Raw genomic sequence first — 19994 nt, forward strand, 5'->3', positions numbered from 1 at the left:
CCTTTCCAATAAAACCAATTCAATCTTATTTTTGACTGCAAGTTAAAGTATGGTCATTTGCAGAGCATTATGAATAATGCAGGAACTTCCAGAAAGCACATGGATATTGTAATGTATGTAATTTAGAACAAACACGCTGATCACTTGGGAATGTAAAGACCAACAGCTGCTTCAAATATTTCTTCAGAACACATGCACAACACAAAGAACTGACAGGAGGGCACATGAAAAAACACATTTCCAGAATGCTTTCTGAGCATCCACTTCCATGGAACTGTAAGGCAGTCCAACTAATCAACACTTACCTCCACAACAAGAAACACAAAGTGAAAACATGCAACAAATGTCTAGACAGAAATGCCTTGTTTATATTAATACTTAAGACTTTAGATTCTTTGAGGCATCAAATTGCCAGATATTTTTTAAAACTTTGGGTCACGGAACTGAATAAGCAGTTCTGCTTTGGGACAGGTGTGGTATAAGATCCCGACAGTCGGGATCCCGACAGTCATTAGCCCGATGTCGGGATCCCGACTGCCTGGACAGCGGGGGAGCGCAATGAAGCCCCTTGCGGGCTCGCTGCGCTCACCACGCTGTGGGCACAGTGGCTCGCTATGCTCACCACAGGTTCTATTCTCCCTCTATGGGGGTCATGGACCCCCATGAGGGAGAATTGCCGGTAGCCGTTGGGATCCCGAGAGTCTGGGTTTTAACAGTCGGGATTCCGACGTTGGTGTAATGTCTGTCAGAATCCTGATTGTCTGTCAGCCATCCGGCACCCCTTTGGGACTTGCTGTCAGTGAGACAGCAAAGTGCTGCAAGTAATGAGGCACAATGTGTTTCTGTCAGTGATGAAGTAGTTTTGCCGTCAGTGCTGCTATAGGGCAGGGATGGGCTGCTGGTAGTGAGGCAGGAATGTACTTCTGTCAGTGAGACAGGGACAAAGGCATAACTCTGGGAGGCAATGGAGTCACCTGCCATCGGGCTGCTGCTTCCAGGTGGGCACCTCTCCCTCCCTGCAAATTTCAATCATTTAATTGAAAGCCATTGATATTGCTTCTGTGGCTGACCCCCCCCCCCCCCTCTTTGCAGGACAATAGATGTTGCACTCTCTTTATTCCTAACATAATATTTGCAAGTGCCACATTCTGTATTAGAGCCTTTGACCTGTTCCACTAGAAACAGATACCTTGCTGATTAAGCTATTTGCTCCTGCATAGGACACATGCAAATTCCAGTGATATGAAGTTACTAGATTGCATAGCTCTGCCTAAAGTACTAATGGTTGTGAACTAACTAATTTCTCTATGCTACCTAATTACCCCCCTCCCCCTCTAGGCAGACACATGGCCAGTGGTAGGGTTTTTTGGCATCCCCTTGCAAACTAGAATGCTATTCTGTGAGAATTAATGTGCAGGACCAATGTGGAGGTTAAAGTGGCTCTAAATTGCACACCCTCAGTAATGAAAGGTGCCATCTGCTGAGAATAAAATGGTTTACACACAGAGAGAGGGTGCAAATGCATTATGTGATCATTACATTACAATATAATATTTTATAAGAGGTCATTGATATACTAACAACCTCTTATTAAATATTATATTGTAATGTAATGATCGCATAGTGCATTTGCACCCTCTCTCTCTGTGTAAACCATTTTATTCTCAGCAGATGGCACCTTTCATTACTGAGGGTGTGCAATTTAGAGCCACTTTTCCCTACTATGTATATGTGTAGAAATACACACCTGAGGTTTTAGAATGCCTCATTTAGATAGGCACCACTCCCCCAACACCCTCTATGTTTTTAAGCAGGGAACTAGCATGGACTGCACTGAGACAGAGGCATAATTCCAAGAAAGTCCTATTTATTTGTACATAGTGTCAGAAAATTTGGGGTTGGCATCTACGCGTGGGGGCCCCCAGGCTGCTCTGGCTGGAATGTCTCAGGGCGTCACAACTTAAATACACAGTCACTTTTTATATCATGTTTGTCTTATTTATGTATGCACTACTTTTTTCACACTCTCTCTACCTCCAAACATATAGTAGGGACTTTCATACTTATAATTTTACCACTTTACTATCACTATTCTTTATTGTGATGCCCTGGGGGGGGGGTCTTTAGCTCTATTGTGTTTCAGGGTTCCCTGCGTCCCAGGTGGTGACCCCATAGTGTTAGGGACCTGCTTGACAAGAGGTGACCTGGACGATTGGTGAGCAGGCCAAAATCACTGGCCATTGATATACTAACAACCTCTTATTAAATATTATATTGTAATGTAAGGATCGCATAGTGCATTTGCACCCTCTCTCTCTGTGTAAACCAATGTGGAGGTTAAAATGTTCCACCTCACCATTAGAGGTGGTGGAACTCAGTTCCGCCCCGTTCCCCCTCACTTTCTCCTGATTACAACTAAAGAAAAGGAAAACAAAGACACCATTCCCTGCAAAACTAAATTTGACACCTTGAGACCAGTAATACAGAGGGCCAGTAGAGCATTTGGCCTATTGTTTATACCGACAAAGACTTACTGTAAACCTCACATCCGATGGCATGCTTTACTATAGCAACCAACATTAAAGACTGCATAGTACATACAGAAATCACTGGTATCGATTCACCAGCTATACTGAAGAACTTTTTAACCAAACCACCTTGGTGCTATTGTTGCTTGGTTATACACCTCTTGTAAAAACATGATGGTGGCATCAACATCGCCTTCTCCACACTCAAACAGGAATATCGATATTAAATTTGTCCTAAACTGCATTCCAATTTATGAAATCTATGTGATTATTTGCCCCTGCAAATTATACTATGTGGGGAAAACAACTAGAATGCTTTGTGAGTGGATGGCCCTCCACCGTTCTGCCATTAAAAATGCGATCAAGAACAAAACCTCAGAACAACCGCTGGCCAAGCAATTTAGCAATTAACCATCCTTTGATGTCTCTACAACACATTATCATTGATCCTCTCCCATCTTATATTGATCAGAACTGAATTTTTTGGCTGATTTATTTTTACACTGCAATTTAGATTTCAGTTTGCACACACCCCACCCAAATCTAACTCTCTCTGATAATGATACATTTTCCACACCTGCAGTGCAGCATGGTTTTGCCCATTAGAGAAAGATTTTGCTTTTGATTCATACTGAATTAGGTCCTAGATCTTAAATTCCTGCTTAGGAGCATCATTCATGATGTATGCACAGTAGATGTATGTTTATCATTTTAATAAACAAACAAGAAGTATTTTTTTATTGAAAATCTCTACTTTTTCAAACAGTTCTTCAATATTTTTCAGCTCCAGGCTGAAGCTGGCCCTAATTTTGGAATGATTCGTTGTTTATTTACTTGTAAAAATTTTCAGGCAGTAAAAGGCAATAATACAAATAAAGCTTCTTATTCTATTTGCACAATTGTAATATGTGTTTAATAACTTTAAGCAGCTGCATGTCATTCTGTCATCTTCACTTTCAATCTTTCTTTTTTCTCATAAAATGTATAAAGCATCTGATGGGTTTGTGTTCAGTAAGCAGCAGGGGTTATTCATATTTTAATGCAAAACACTTGCATATATAAAGTTAAACTGAAAATGTTATGCTATGTAATCCATCAAAGAAGTTATTTTTTAACATTATAAATTTTCCAACATTGACACTTTATTCATTTTCTTAAATTATAAACTATATGGGAAAGTGGCCTTAGACTGCACATGCTAACTGGGTGTGGATCAGTTGGTCACCAGCAAGTTGTTAAACAGTCATTAGGTCGACACCCATAGGCATACGCACATGTTATGCACAGAAACCCCCTAATGCTGTGCCCACCCTTATGAACACCTCCCTGCCGCTAGAAACCAGCTACAGTATACCTTTTCACTCTCTGTGTGAGGAGACTGCGCCGCTCGGGATGATGTGTGGGTACAGGTCTTGACTTCCTTGAAAAAGGCCAAGGGAAGGCCGAAACGCGTTGAAAGGACATTAAGACATTTCCACACAATCCTCTTCACAAACCAAGACCCGTACCAACACATCATCCCGAGCGGCACAGTCTTCTCACACAGAGAGTTGAGCACATGGACACAGCTGATACATCACTCTGGGAAAGCCAGTGTTAAAATAAAGCACCCAAAGCTAACTCTCTCTGCACGTTACATCTGCCACACCTGCAGGGTACAGTACATGGTTTTGCCCATTAGCAAACCAAATGTGATTTGCAACTGAACCAGAATCAACACATAAGTCCTGTAGTGCTGCACATGTTAAGTTAAGGAGTGCTAGGTAAGTGAGAGCAGCTAATATATATTGAGAGGGGCATTGAAAAATGTTACATACAGTAGATAAAAAATCAAAGTGTTATAAAGTGCTGAAAATAAGTATTACTTGGTGGTGGCTTGCAATAATAATATAAGTTTATTGATATTTCATAAATATGTTTGTCCTAGTTTGTCACACTTTGGCCCTTATTCTGGTTGGTGCGGTAATATCCGCGTGCATTCGTGCCGCCGATGTTTTGTGTCTGCGCATGTGCAAAGGCGTCTCTGCGCATGTACGAGCAGAATGCACGGCTGTCACAACTGAAGGGCTGGATAAAGTCGTGTGGTGTGTAGCAACCGGAGGCGGACCAGAGGAGGAAGGATTAAATCGTGCAGGTTTAATAATAGAATTCATCAATGGAAACAATACACACTTGAATACTTTCTTTAAGTGGCAGTTAGTGGTAAATAATACTTGAGCCAGCAAGGCACTTTTAGAACAAGAAAGTTCATTTGAATAATGACAGTTCAATAGCACAGGACGACAAGCAGGGGTCTTGAAGAATAAGAGGATCCGGAAAGAGAATGTACTTGATGGTAAATGAAGGATCCTTGAAGACTGGAACAAGATGAATGATGCAATGAAGATTGCAGAATTGCTTGGAAGCAGGAGACTTGAAGAGCTAGGCCAGGAAGCTCAGGGATACAGGCAGAGGCCAGACTGTGGAGAGAACTGGCAGCGATGGGGTTAAGCAGTAGCCTAGACCAGCACAAAGCACGAGCAAGGCACCAAGGTCAGGAGAGGTGAGTCAGAGAGCCGGAGTCAGCTGGGAGCTGTGAACGCCTCGGGAGACTCTTTGTACTGGCACTGAACAGCCCTAGGCAGATCCCCTATATCCCAAGAGGGAGGCTGTCATTGGCTGTCAGGTCAGTATGGGCGGAAACCTCAGACCTGGGCCAATCTGCTATTTGCCCTTAACCAAGATGGCGGTGCCCGCCTCCCGGCGCCATTACAGCACACACTGCTACACCTGTCGGCCCCCCATGCTGCCTGCTGCCCACCAGACTGCCGCTGCCCGCTGCCGCTGACCCGGAGACCACTACACGCTAGCCGACGGCGGGCGCGAACGGGTGAGTAATATGCCCGCCGCGCACCGCCGCGGCTGCGTGTGACAGTACCCCCCCTTTTCTGGGTGACCCCAGGGCACCTACGCACCTTGTGTGGGTTCCTTTGGAAGAATTGCCTCACCAGACGGGGAGCATAAAGATCTGCAGCATCAACCCAGGAGTTCTCTTCAGGACCGAATCCAAGCCATTCTACCAGATACTGCAGATGGGCATTGCGACAACGTGAGTCGATGATGCGCCTCACCTTGAACTCTGTCTCTCTCTCTGAGCCAATCTGGGGCGGTTTGGGCACCTTCTTCTGATATAAGTTCAATCTCAAGGGCTTTAGAAAAGACACATGAAAAGAATTTGAGATCTTCAGGGAAGAAGGAAGCTGTAGTCTGTAGGCGACAGGGTTAATAACTTGAGTAATTGGGAATGGCCCGATTAACCGGGGAGCCAGCTTCATAGATGGTAACCGCAGGCGTATGTGGCGGGTAGACAGCCACACTCAATCTCCAACCTTCAATTTGGGAGCCGCTCTTCTTTTCCTGTCCGCCATCCTTTTGTATCGAGCGGATGCTTTGAGGAGAGCAGTATGAACGTCTGACCAGATTTTCGCAAACCGTTGTAAGGAAGCAGCAGCTGCAGGAACATCGGAAGAAGATAAGTCTGAGAAATCTGGAGATCGGGGATGTTTGCCAAAAACAGTAAAAAAGGGAGTGGTGCCGGAGGATGAATGATAAGAGTTATTGTGCGCATATTCCGCCCAAGGCAGAAGGTCTACCCAGTCGTCTTGAGAAGAAGAGATGAATAAGCGAATGAAGGCTTCCAAGTCTTGGTTGACTCGTTCCGTCTGCCCGTTGGTTTGTGGGTGGAAAGCGGTGGAGAACTTGAGTTTGACTTGTACAGCGGAACAGAGGGCCCTCCAAAACTTTGCAACAAACTGCACTCCACGGTCAGATATAATCTCTTTGGGCAACCCATGGAGTTTGAAGATTGTGGAAATGAAGAGCTGAGCCAAAACTGGAGCGGATGGGAGGCCTTTCAATGGGAAGAAGTGCACCATTTTTGAGAACCGGTCAACTACCACCCAGATTACCGTATGCCCTTTGGAGGGAGGAAGTTCGCAGATAAAGTCCATAGACAAGTGGGACCATGGTTATGTGGGTATGGCTAGAGGTAGAAGAGGACCGGCAGGAGACGTTCTGGAGGACTTATGCTGGGCGCACTTTACACAGGAGGCGACAAAGCTGGTTACATCTCGACGAATGGTGGGCCACCAATATGAACGTAATAGAAACATTAGGGTCTTCTGTGCACCAGTATGTCCTGCGAAACGGGAAGCGTGTGCCCAGGACAGCACTCTCTTGCGAAGATTGAGGGGAACAAAGGTTTTGCCCGGAGGAGGTGAAGGTTGGACCGTAACTTGAGCAAAAACCAGAGGATCGAGGATTGGTCGAGGAGGAGTCTCAAGGTCTGCCGGAGTCTCGAAAGAGCGTGAAAGAGCATCGGCCTTGGCATTCATCGACCCGGGTCTGAATCTGATCTGGAAATCAAATCGTTCGAAGAACATGGCCCAGCGGGCTTGACGAGCAGTATGGCATTGGGCGTGCTTGAGAAAAGAGAGATTCTTATGATCAGAGTATACAGTGATCTTATGTCGTGCCCCCTCCAGGAGGTACCGCCACTCCTCCAATGCTGACTTGACTGCCAGTAACTCTTGCTCCCCAATGGGGTAATTCTTCTCTGCTGGAAGAAACTTCTTGGAGTAGAAGGCACAAGAGTGAAGTTCCTGGTCCTCCCCTTTCTGCGACAAGATTGCCCCGACTCCCTCTGAGGATGCGTCCACCTCGAGAATGAAGGGTTTGTCGAGATTTGGCTGAAGAAGAATTGGAGCGGAGACAAACGCATTCTTTAGTTGTTGGAAGGCTAGAGAGGCTTCGGATGGCCACTGACTTGGATCTACTCCCTTACGGGTTAGAGCAGTAAGGGGTGCAGCAAGGGTGGAGAAGTCCCGGATGAAGCGACGATAATAATTTGAGAAGCCCAGGAACCTCTGGATGCCTTAGAGCGTGGTAGGCGCTGTCCAGTCTAGGATGGCTCTTACTTTCTCTGGGTCCATCTCTATCCCAGTGCTGGTGAGGATGTGGCCAAGGAATGGAATGGAAGTGACCTCGAAAACGCACTTGTCTAGCTTGCAGAATAATTGATTTTGGCGTAGACGCCGCAGGACTTCAGAGACGGTTTGACGATGGAGATGGAGGTTAGGGGAGAAGGTGAGGATATCATCGAGATACACCACGACGGAATGATACAGTAAGTCCCGAAATATGTCGTTTACAAACTGTTGGAAGACGGCCGGGGCATTGCAAAGACCAAATGGCATCACCAGGTATTCGTAGTGGCCATCGCGGGTGTTGAAAGCCGTTTTCCACTCGTCACCGGAACGAATTCGGATCAAGTTGTACGCCCCTCTCAGATCCAGTTTGGTAAAAATAGAAGCCCCTCTGATCTTATCGAAGAGTTCGGTGATGAGGGGTAATGGGTAGCGGTTCTTGACAGTGATATCGTTTAGACCCCTATAGTCGATACATGGCCGGAGAGTTCCATCTTTCTTTTTTACGAAGAAAAACCCCGCTCCGGCTGGCGAAGTGGATGGACGAATGAAGCCTTTATTCAAGTTCTCACGAATGTAGTCAGACATAGCCTTGGTCTCGGGTAGAGATAAGGGGTAGATACGGCCCCGCGGTGGGAACTTCCCGGGTATCAACTCTATCGGACAGTCCCAAGGACGATGAGGGGGCAGAGTATCGGCACCTCCCTTGCTGAATACATCAGAAAAAGAATGGTATGGTGTGGGTATAGACACGGGTGAAGCTGGTGAAGATGGAAGACTGGGGCCTCCTTCTTGAGAATTAATTTGATTGAGTGGAAGGATACGAGGCATGCAAGTGGTTAGACAGTTCGTACCCCATGCTTTGATCTCCATGCTGGTCCAATCAATATGAGGATTGTGTTTAGCGAGCCATGGTAAGCCCAGGACCATCTGGTGTGATGACTGAGGAAGGACTTTAAACTCTAGAGTCTCTTGATGTAAAGCACCAACTAGCACTGTCACTGGATTGGTTTGAAGGGTGATTTGCCCACTACAAATACGACTCCCATCCACTGCAGTGAGAACCAGGGGATGGACCAAGGGTTGTACTGTCAAGGAGTGTTGAAAGACGAAGGATGAAGAAAGAAAGTTTCCTGCCGCTCCGGAATCCAATAGGGCCTGGACTTTGATTTTCCCTTGAGGACACACAAGGGTAACTGGAATGGTGGAAACAGTTCAGGAGGGAGATGAAAGCAGGACTCCTAACCGGGCCTCCCTCTGGGAGGTTAGGAGCGTCCGTTTCCCGGACGCAATGGACAAGAGGACAGCAAATGGGCGGAAGAACCGCAGTAAATGCAAGAAAAAGTGGACAGAGTACCCTTCACCAGTGCTTCAATAATAATGGAAATACTTCCCCTTTTCCTATTTCGAAGGGGGAGAGGGACAGGTTATCTACTGTGCAGTGTGCTGCTGGCCACTGGTGATGAGATGGATCCTGCTGAAGAACCGCAGTACATGCAAAGATTCTCCCGTCGTCTACGTGACTTTTCTTCCAAGGAGAGCCGAGAGCGATTGATCTGCATGGGTTCATCAGGGGGTGTAGTTGTGGAAGAACCTGATCTAGGAACGGGAACAACATTGGTGGTAAAGCGAGGGCGGAGGCGATCGGAGCGGTTTCTCTCTAGTTGGCGCTCCTGCATCCGTAGATCTACTTTGTTGCACAGGGAGATGAGCTCGGCCAAGGTAGCAGGAAAGTCACGAGTAGCTAATTCATCCTTGATACGACCTGCCAGCCCATTCCAGAAGGCGGAGACGAGAGTCTCTTCGTTCCATTTTAATACAGAGGACAGGGTCTGGAACTGCACAACATACTGTCCCACAGATCGGCTACCCTGGCGAATCCTCAGGATTTCAGTGGCGGCAGAAGACACTCTGCCAGGTTCGTCGAAGGAAAGAGGTAATGAAAGCTTCATAGTCATTGAGCAGGGGGTCAGAGCGTTCCCAGAGAGGGGACACCCAGTCCAGAGCTGACCCTGCCAGGAGAGACACAATATATGCCACCTTTGCCTTGGAGGTTGGGAAGTGAGACGACTGCAGGGTGAAATGAACATCGCATTGGTTCAGGAACCCACGGCATCCCTTTGGCGAACCATCAAACTTGCTGGGAGTTGGTAGTTGCATGTGATGAGGAACTACGGATCCTGGTGTGGAAACAGGAACTGGAATCACTGGTGCGGGAGCCACCGACACTGGGGGAGCCGCCTGGGGCGGGGACAAGGCCTGAAGAAATTGAGCCACTTGGCGTTGGGTAGTTTCCACTTGTTCAAGACGAGCCACGATGCTTTGAAAGACGTCCGCCATGGAAGCCTGTTCAACACCCGACTCCATCGGGTCAGTACAAACTGTCACAACTGAAGGGCTGGATGAAGTCTTGTGGTGTGTAGCAACCGGAGGCGGACCAGAGGAGGAAGGATTAAATCGTGCAGGTTTAATAATAGAATTCATCAATGCAAACAATACACACTTGAATACTTTCTTTAAGTGGCAGTTAGTGGTAAATAATACTTGAGCCAGCAGGGCACTTTTAGAAGAAGAAAGTTAATTTGAATAATGACAGTTCAATAGCACAGGATGACAGGCAGGGGTCTTGAAGAATAAGAGGATCCGGAAAGAGAATGTACTTGATGGTAAATGAAGGATCCTTGAAGACTGGAAGAAGATGAATGATGAAATGAAGATTGCAGAATTGCTTGGAAGCAGGAGACTTGAAGAGCTAGGCCAGGAAGCTCAGGGATACAGGCAGAGGCCAGACTGTGGAGAGAACTGGCAGCGATGGGGTTAAGCAGTAGCCTAGACCAGCACAGAGCACGAGCAAGGCACCAAGGTCAGGAGAGGTGAGTCAGAGAGCCGGAGTCAGCTGGGAGCTGTGAACGCCTCGGGAGACTCTTTGTACTGACACTGAACAGCCCTAGGCAGATCCCCTATATCCCAAGAGGGCGGCTGCCATTGGCTGTCAGGTCAGTATGGGCGGAAACCTCAGACCTGGGCCAATCTGCTATTTGCCCTTAACCAAGATGGCGGCGCCGGCCTCCCGGCGCCATTACAGCACACATTGCTACACCTGTCGGCCCCCCATACTGCCTGCTGCCCACCAGACTGCCGCTGCCCGCTGCCGCTGACCCGGAGACCACTACACGCTAGCCGACGGCGGGCGCGAACGGGTGAGTAATATGCCCGCCGTGCACCGCCGCGGCTGCGTGTGACAACGGCCAAATTCCGCATGAAATGTTTACACAACGAACAGGGGGTGGAGAGGGGCATGAAGGGCTGTTTGGGCTCATTACCATATGCATACACCCCGCGTTTCATGGGCGTTCCCATGAAAATGCTGGGCGTACGTATGGTAATGCGGCCGTGACGCACGTGTAGGGGGTGGACATATGACATTGCCGGATGTCAGCTGCCCGCCCAGATCCCTGCTTTTGCACGGAGAAATGCCCGTGTGGTCTGAGGTTGCGGGAGCTGGCCGACCACTCGGTCCTGCATTCGATGGTCTGCGACCATCGAATGATGGGGGAGGTTCCCTGAGATGGAGGAGGTGTATCTGTAAGAAATTCACTCGTGCTCCGTGCGGTCGGCAGATTACCGCATTCGGACGGAGTGAGCGATCCGTACGAAAGGCGGGGTTAAGGACGCACGGTCCTGGCCGCATATTCGGCTCCGGCCGCACCGACCAGAATAAGGCCCTTTATATTGGCGCTAAGATAAGTACCATGATATGGAATATGGCCTTCAAATATATAAATGTACAAGTAGTCAGAAACTCCATCCATGAATGGATCCCTGTAGAGAAGTACACACTTTTTTTAACCACTTACTGTAGTAATCAACAAGCTATATAGTAGCTTAATTTAAATGCTTCATTCCATAAACCAATTTTGTTATAAACACAAAGTACAAAATGCATGGTTAGTTTTTTCGAAAATTATAAGTAACTTACTTGAAGGACTATTTTATTCTCTGTCACAAATCTCCGAAAAGTGGTAGTCTAGATATGTTTTGAAACATCTTTTGAAAGGGCCAAGTTTAGAGAAATAAAATAAATTTAAATTTGCAGAGTAAAATTATATATCACATACAGTAAATAAAACTTCAGATCCCTGTGAGTGAAGATTAAATTTGACATGCAAAATTACATAATAAGATCAGAGAAAAAAGTGAACAGTAAAATGAACAATTTAATATGAATATCTTTGAGTGCAATTTGAAGTTAATTAGTATTTTTTTAAAAGTTGTTAACCCCCTAACACTCTGCATAAGATTATATAGTTTGTCAGTTGTGGACCCATCTGAATTTATCTGACTAAGATGATTAATTTTTTCAGCATTTTAATACTTTCTTTTTATATGTAAAATGTTTTACACACTTTCACACCTGTATTGTCTTCAATATAAAATAATTGCTATCATTTGCAATCCTTTGCTAGTCTGGTGCCTGTCAGTGGTCTCTTTGGGCTGGTTTGGTAGTGCCCAACGTCCTAGTCCTGAACACCTAGAATGATGGGGAGTTAGGAACTTTTCCACCTCTATGAGGGTACCAGCCTGTGGTGGGAAAGATGATTATTTTAGCAAAAATTATGTAAAGAAACCTCTATTTAATTACATGTATTGGAAAATTATTCAAATTAGAATTAGTAAAGATTGTATAGTGCACCTGCATTTTTTGCCTCATAAATTATAAACTACATTCCTCACTTAACGACCTACCTGTTTAACCACCACCCGGACTTACGACCTGGGCCTTCGTTTAGCATCCGTGCTATGACTGGTCGGACTTACGACCCCGCCTGCTCAGATTTATGACCTGCCCATCTACCCTCTCGCAGTTATGACCTGCCTAGACTGTTTAGGGGCTTTATATAGGTTTGTTTAACAACCAATTCGCTTAACGACCGGGTCGTAGGAACGGAACCTGGTCATTAATTGAGGTATGTCTGTACAAGATTCTATTAGTGGTGAATAGTATATGCCTAATATAAGAAAAACATGTAAAACAAGGAATTTGGGAAAAATATTAAAATACAACTGATTAAAGTAAAAAATAGCAGGGATGGATGTATGAAGTGTTGAAAATATAACTACTGTATACAGGTTGAGTATCCCGTATCCAAAATGCTCGGGACCAGGAGAATTTTGGATAACGGATTATTCCGTATTTCGGAATATTTTAATATTTCAATTATGTATTTTGAAGTATCTTGCATATATGCTGTATAAACACATAAAATACACACAAATATATTTTATTACCACATAAAATACACACAAATATATTTTATTTGTTCAAAAAACAAGGTTTCAAAACATGAAACAAAATTTGTGTACTATCTCAGATATTGAATTTGAATGCCAAGCAATAATTTTCTTGCACATATATAGTGCCAGTTATATATCATGTCACCAGTGATGCTGTTACAAATGTCCCCAGTGAGTTTTTAGCAAAAAAAAATTTTTTTTTTCACTCTCTGGAATGTATGGTTTTCGGAATAATTCGGATAACGGATACTCGGATACGGGATACTCAACCTGTATACAGGACACTAATGTCACTGTTAGATCAATATGCCGGGTTGTACCTGAAATTTTATTTATTGATGTGACACAGCTTAGACCTCTTAACACAGCTTATCCCTGGATCAAAGATCATCTTCAAAGGCCAGCTCTTCTTACTATGCTGTAAATGGATCATGGGTCACATTGACTTGATTTTCTTGTTTACACTTAGCCTTACCGGGGGCCTTACCAGGAAAAACCCTGCTCACTAGGAGGTTTGGATTCCCTGATCCAATCCGTTTCCACTGACATAATTTTATGGTGAATTTGCAGTAAACCAGGATTTTCTTGGCAGTGAAAAAAAATAAATAAACCAGATCCTTAAGGCACCCTAACAGTACAGACTTTAAGGATAACCATGCTTTGGCACAGTTGACTTAATTAGTACCACAGTCAATTTGATTTAACCATTTGTGCTCAGCTGTGGATCGCCTTAAAACCTGAACAGTTACTGTAGGTTGCTTTGAGGGAACTGCTCCAAATTTTAAAATAGTGCCTAATGAAGTCATTAAATAGTAATTAAGCCATTTTCTAAAGGAAAAGGTTAGTCCATTTTAACAAAAATGATTTTAGAAAGAAGACAGCTCTGAAAAATCACCAAATATCTCCCTTATACAGTATATAACAATACATTGTAACTGATATCAAGATTTATTTTTAAGTACTATGTATTTCAGAATTCAAGATTCTGGTTCTAGGCCCACCATTGGTAAAGCTGGTGGCAGGTGGGAGGATCACGATGGAGGAGAGAAGGCAGAGGATTGTTCCCCATGGTAGTGCGGCAGTAATCTGGCCTAGCAGAGGCCACCACAAGCCTGGTCCCTAGACGCCGGACGTCCCTCAAGGTGGAATCCGGGTACTGGACCATGGGTTCAGCGGCAGAGGAGGACCTCAATCCATCCTGTGACCCAAAGTCCAGGTTCCCAACTACCATGCTCCAGTGGCCAGGTATCCTGTGACAAGGCTTCTGGTGGTGGTGGACCCCAGGGAGAGAATCCAATTGCCAATGGGGGAAGTAGTAGCAGCAGCAGCAGCGTCCACAGTGGAAGTGTTCTGAGGAAGGACTCAGTGTCTGAAACACATTAAGTGTGTGTGTGTACTCCACTGTGGACGCTGCTGCTGCTTTCCCTATTGGCGATTGGATTCCAGACCATCACTACACTATCCCCTTCGACTCCCTGAACTGACTAATTTGCAAATCATGTCTACATGGGGAAAATGGGGGCTTTCCACAATAGGAGACATATAATGGAAACATCCTGAAATCATTCCAGGGGCTGAGGTCAGACTTTTCTGTATTCAATTAATTTTTATATAGCTTTCTCCAGTTGAGACATGCTCTTAACACAGTTTAGAGATGCTCCCCACCCCCAATGCTCATGGACTCCTCATATAAGGACCTCTTAGTGGGAACAGCATGCAAGCATTTGGTATATACCATATATTCCCCTTTTCAAATGGTAGTGCATACTAGTAACTTACCCATGCTTATGGCTGCATGGGAGGCAAATTTGGGATCGATCACTGATGATATTTGGGAGTTGGATACTGGCAGTCCGCGCATTAGTACTATGATTGTTAGATTTCAACAGATTCAATTCTTTAATTTGTAGTCTACAGAATTTACTACACACCAGACAAGCTGTGCCGCATGGGAAGTATCTCTGCCCTGCAGTTCCACAAATGTGAAGTAAGAGAGGGTTCTTTTTGGTACCTAATCTGGTCATGGTATAGCAACATTTTGGTCGGAGGTATAGATACTACAGCCATCAGCGGCATTCCTAGGGAAGTTCTAACACCCATCTATTAGCTGCCATTTATGAGGACATTTTAGATCCTATGTGATAGATCTCTGCACCCTGACCATTGTTTGTATTTCCAGAACTTGGTTGGCTAAACCTTCCCGTCTACAGTCTCTTGGGTGTCTCTAATTAAATAAATGGTTTCCAATGAGAAATTTACACACCTATCAAAAAGATTAAAACTGAGCGCGATCCCAACTGGTTTAGGTCCAATCTGCTGCTGTTTAATGGGATACTAAACCCTTTTATCAAACAAAGGAAAAACACAGAAATAAACAGCGCTTTTGGACCAAACCAAATAAATATAGTTCATTTTTATTCTTAATTATTAACATACAATTTCTATATCATGCTGGTATAGGCCAGTTTAATACATCTTGGGTGAAATTTAATAGGATGAGAGATTCAGAAAGTGAGCGATTTGGTAAGAAATCTCCAGTCTTTTTAAAGCGGCAATCATTTACACTGCAAAACCAGTTTGATTTTGCAGTGTAAATGATTGCTGCTTTAAAAAAACTGGAGATTTTTGACCAAATCTCTCACTTTCTGAATTTCTCTTCCAATTAAATTTCACCCAATACAGTATATCAATTATCAATCAACATACATTGCTAAAACAACTGTGCCTTATTTTTATATAATGTGGCAATTATACTTCACAGCTTTTTAGATAGCAGCATAAGGGTTAATATCCAGAACAACTGTTACTTTTTCTTCTTGCTAATTTCAATAGCATAGCTTTATAGATGTTAATTATACTTCACAGCTTCTCATTAGCAGCATAGAGATTTATAGCCAAAGTAAGCAGATTCAGGCTTTATTAGTTCCACCCTGTTAGTATGGGTTTGCAAGAAGGTTAGCAGTCAATTCATAGAACAAATAGGTGGTTAATATAAAAACAATATATAGTCTCAGTCTTTGACCCAAATGGGTATTTGTAATCCACACTCTGGGTATTGGCAGTCGTCTTACAGGAACGTTCCTGGCTGCTGGTGCTTCCATATTTCATGCAGCCTTATCCGGAATAACAAGCCTGGATTTAGCATCCCCCCGATCCTGGCAAGTTTGTGGTATAAGATGAAAGATGAAAGTGTACAATGCATTTCCCCACCTCTTTGTCAATCAGCGGCTTCCTCAGATACATAATACGTTTTTCCCGCTCTGTGTCTTTTAAAAGAGCCTGTCCTGCTTTCTATTGGCGTGCATAATTAGGTTGGACAAGCCGCTTTCCAGTGCTTGTGCCATGCGCCGTTTACTCTGCATTCCAAGCCTCTTTATGGGTCTGTCTTTGGCTTCCATCTTTTAGTCATGTGGATGTAAGCCAGACCTTGTTCTCAATTCTGATTATAGCACAGCTGGCTGCAATTGCGGCAGAACACATGTCTATCTAGGTGAACAAAAATGTTGTTAACTGGCCATAGGAGTGTATAATCTTTATACATCATAACGCTTATTTTATGTCATCATTATTGTGCCTCACATAAAAAACATATTATTATTACCATTCTTTATATATATATATATATATATATATATATATATATATATATATATATATATATATATATCGATAAAAAGAAGGCCACACAATGCGCTCAGTGAATTTAGTTTAGCAGCAACCCTGAGGGGGTCCCCTGTTAGATAGGACCCAGTATAGAAATAGAGAGAAAGGGGTTTTCAGGGTGCGCTAGGACCTTTCAATTATTTAAGACAAAATGGTTTAAAATAGGAAAAATTTAATAAACATTTGCTCACAGAGCATAGCAGTATAAACAAAGGTCGAATTGATACACTTTACAATGTATAAAATGACATAAACACAATTCAGGTCAACAGTCGAAATGCGCCCAATAGGCCCAACGCGTTTCATCGTGAACACGACTTCCTCAGGGGCACAATACAACAGTAGGCAACGATGGTCACACTGTGAATTACAGTAAATACAAATAAATACAATGTCCATAAATTAGATAAAAACAAATAATAAGAACAGGGTAATAGGTTGAGCAGGTGTAAGAAAAGGGAGAAGGAAAACGACTAAATATAGGTCCTTTGGATAACATACCAGTCAATGGTTTAGGGTTTGGACACCAACCAAATATAGAGATTTTACAAAGAGGAGATGTCCTTAGGTGATTATAACATAATGTCCTAGAATTAAAGTTCAATGAAATCCTCAGTATAACATTTCGCTTAATTCAAAACAGATTATTTTCCTTTTGAAGTATGATGAAAAAAGTACATACCACCAATTTGTTTACAGATGGATAAACAAATAGAGAAACCATTCAAAGTTATACGGCTATAATGACCACTTTCAATTGTAGATAGATAAGGGGAATAAAATATATGTCAATACATACTATTTTCGACTAAAAAAAAACCGTTAAAAAATTATGAAAAATTTTTTTTTGATGTACATTTCTTTAGTCGAAAATAGTATGTATTGACATATATTTTATTTAATTCTATGTATTTTTCTGTCAATCTCTGCCCTACTTGCAGAGGTTGCTAAATTGATTATAATAGAGTGTCAATCTTATTCACTTCACCAGATTCCCCTTATCTATCTACAATTGAAAGTGGTCATTATAGCCGTATAACTTTGAATGGTTTCTCTATTTGTTTATCCATCTGTAAACAAATTGGTGGTATGTACTTTTTTCATCATACTTCAAAAGGAAAATAATCTGTTTTGAATTAAGCGAAATGTTATACTGAGGATTTCATTGAACTTTAATTCTAGGACATTATGTTATAATCACCTAAGGACATCTCCTCTTTGTGAAATCTCTATATTTGGTTGGTGTCCAAACCCTAAACCATTGACTGGTATGTTATCCAAAGGACCTATATTTAGTCGTTTTCCTTCTCCCTTTTCTTACACCTGCTCAACCTATTACCCTGTTCTTATTATTTGTTTTTATCCAATTTATGGACATTGTATTTATTTGTATTTACTGTAATTCACAGTGTGACCATCGTTGCCTACTGTTGTATTGTGCCCCTGAGGAAGTCGTGTTCACGACGAAACGCGTTGGGCCTATTGGGCGCATTTCGACTGTTGACCTGAATTGTGTTTATGTCATTTTATACATTGTAAAGTGTATCAATTCGACCTTTGTTTATACTGCTATGCTCTGTGAGCAAATGTTTATTAAATTTTTCCTATTTTAAACCATTCTGTCTGAAATAATTGAAAGGTCCTAGCGCACCCTGAAAACCCCTTTCTCTCTCTCTCTCTCTCTCTCTCTCTCTCTCTCTCTCTCTATATATATATATATATATATATATATATATATATATATAGAGAGAGAGCAAAGGATGAGCCACACATCCTTAATATGCAATGGCCACGGTGCAGGTGGGATGGGTATTATAGATATCGAGTTGACCCGCACTCGCTGGACTTCACAACCATTCAATAATGATCACTCCAACACCAATAAGTACAGCAACATTTTGGGGGTTTATTCCCTTCCTCAGGCTTGCCACAAACAAACAATATGACATACAGCTTACCTAAATACCTGTACTGCCTGGTGTATCCACCCTCCTCACGCCCTCCATGCACCTGAGACTTCCGGACTCTCCTGACACACGATCATGTGGATGCCCCTGATGACGTCAGACGGGGATAGCGGCTCCATCGGACTGTGTTACAAACATCGATACAATGAAAAGAAATATTGACACATACCACACAACATGTAATAAAAACAGCATGTAAAATATCTAATATGACAAGAAAGATGCATTTAAGTAACATGTGGGGAAACCGATTTAAATCTATTAAAAGATATTGTAATTTAAATGATTGTTTAACCCCTTAGGTTTCAATGTATCCAAGGTGTGTATCCACCTCAGCAATTTCAGATGTCTGTCACCACCTCTGTTGTCATCTGGAATGTGGATTATAATCATGTGTTGAAAATTGGCTAAATTATGTCTGGCTTCAAAAAAGTGCTTCGCTAGTTGTTGGTCCTCTGTTTTGCCATAAATGGCTGCTCTTATCAATGATTGGTGCATCCCCATGCACTCTTTAAATGTGCGCATGGTTTTGCCAACCTAATTAAGTCTGCATGGACATTTTATCAAATAGACCACATATGACGTGGAACACATGAGATTATATTTAATGGTAAATTTTTGACCTGTATATGGGTGACAAAAATATTTTCCAACAATCATATGGCTGCATGTTGTACAGCCCATACATTTGTGACATCCTACAAAATTTTTAGTGGATATGGCAAGTTGTTGTGTAACATCGGTATGGACTAGCCAATCCCGTATGTTTTTACCTCTTTGGTAACAATTACTAATTTTAGAGTACTTCAAGTTCTTGAATTCATTCTGTATCACTGGCCAGTTACAGTTTGTGATATTTATGGTTGCTGTAGAGACCGTATTAAATTTTTGTACCCAGATGAGAGAATCTACTGTACTACAATGTAGTCTCAAGTACTGATGGATCACTCGTTATTCTCTTTGCTCTCAAAAATTTTGAGAATGGTAGACTATCAATGGTAGGGGCAGGGTGAAAACTGTCAGCTCTCAGGAGAGTGTTTTTGTCAGTTGATTTTACATATACTGTACAGTAAGCTGGTATTTATCTTGTTATCCTGCACAGTGATGTTTACATCCAGGTAATTAACAGTCTCAAGGCTCATAGACAACGTCTATTAACAATCTGCATTGTTAATATCCTCAAGTAGGGTTACAAAATCCTCATAATTGCCTGTCCAAAAAAGAATCACGTCTTCTATATAGCGCTAACTGGGGTGACTTATAGAGTAGCTGGGTCATCACCCACTTTTATTTAGATATGTACAGTATGTATATATATATATATATATATATATATATATTCCAAAGACAAAAAACCTTACGGTTTCACATGTCCCATTAAGGCTTCTTACACATGATCTGGCATTTCTGAAACCTGTTGTAACTCTTCCACTCAAACGCCAAAAAGCAATGAAATTCCGATCATTAAGGCTGACGCCTTAATGGACGTGTTCCTTGTGCAATACAGATATGGTACACCATCACAGCCTGTGGGTAAGTGCAGATTCAGCACTCTCACAGAGTGAGATTGCTGTCAC

General features: G+C 42.9%; 1 long non-coding RNA gene across 2 annotated transcripts in view; it reads right to left on the reverse strand.

Moving 5' to 3' along the window:
• Nucleotides 1-19994, reverse strand: part of LOC146072510 (uncharacterized) — a 105298-nt gene that overhangs the window by 12533 nt on the left and 72771 nt on the right. The window contains exon 3 of one of the 2 annotated variants that reach the window (XR_014473162.1): nucleotides 18416-18540. The exons of the other annotated variant lie outside the window; for it this stretch is intronic. This is a non-coding gene — a long non-coding RNA (uncharacterized LOC146072510). Of the gene's footprint in view, nucleotides 1-18415; nucleotides 18541-19994 lie in introns of those variants that run through there. 2 annotated transcript variants of the gene reach the window in all.

Source organism: Crinia signifera, chromosome 4 (genome assembly GCF_055691185.1).
Source record: "Crinia signifera chromosome 4, ASM5569118v1, whole genome shotgun sequence".
Classification (NCBI taxonomy): domain Eukaryota; kingdom Metazoa; phylum Chordata; class Amphibia; order Anura; family Myobatrachidae; genus Crinia; species Crinia signifera.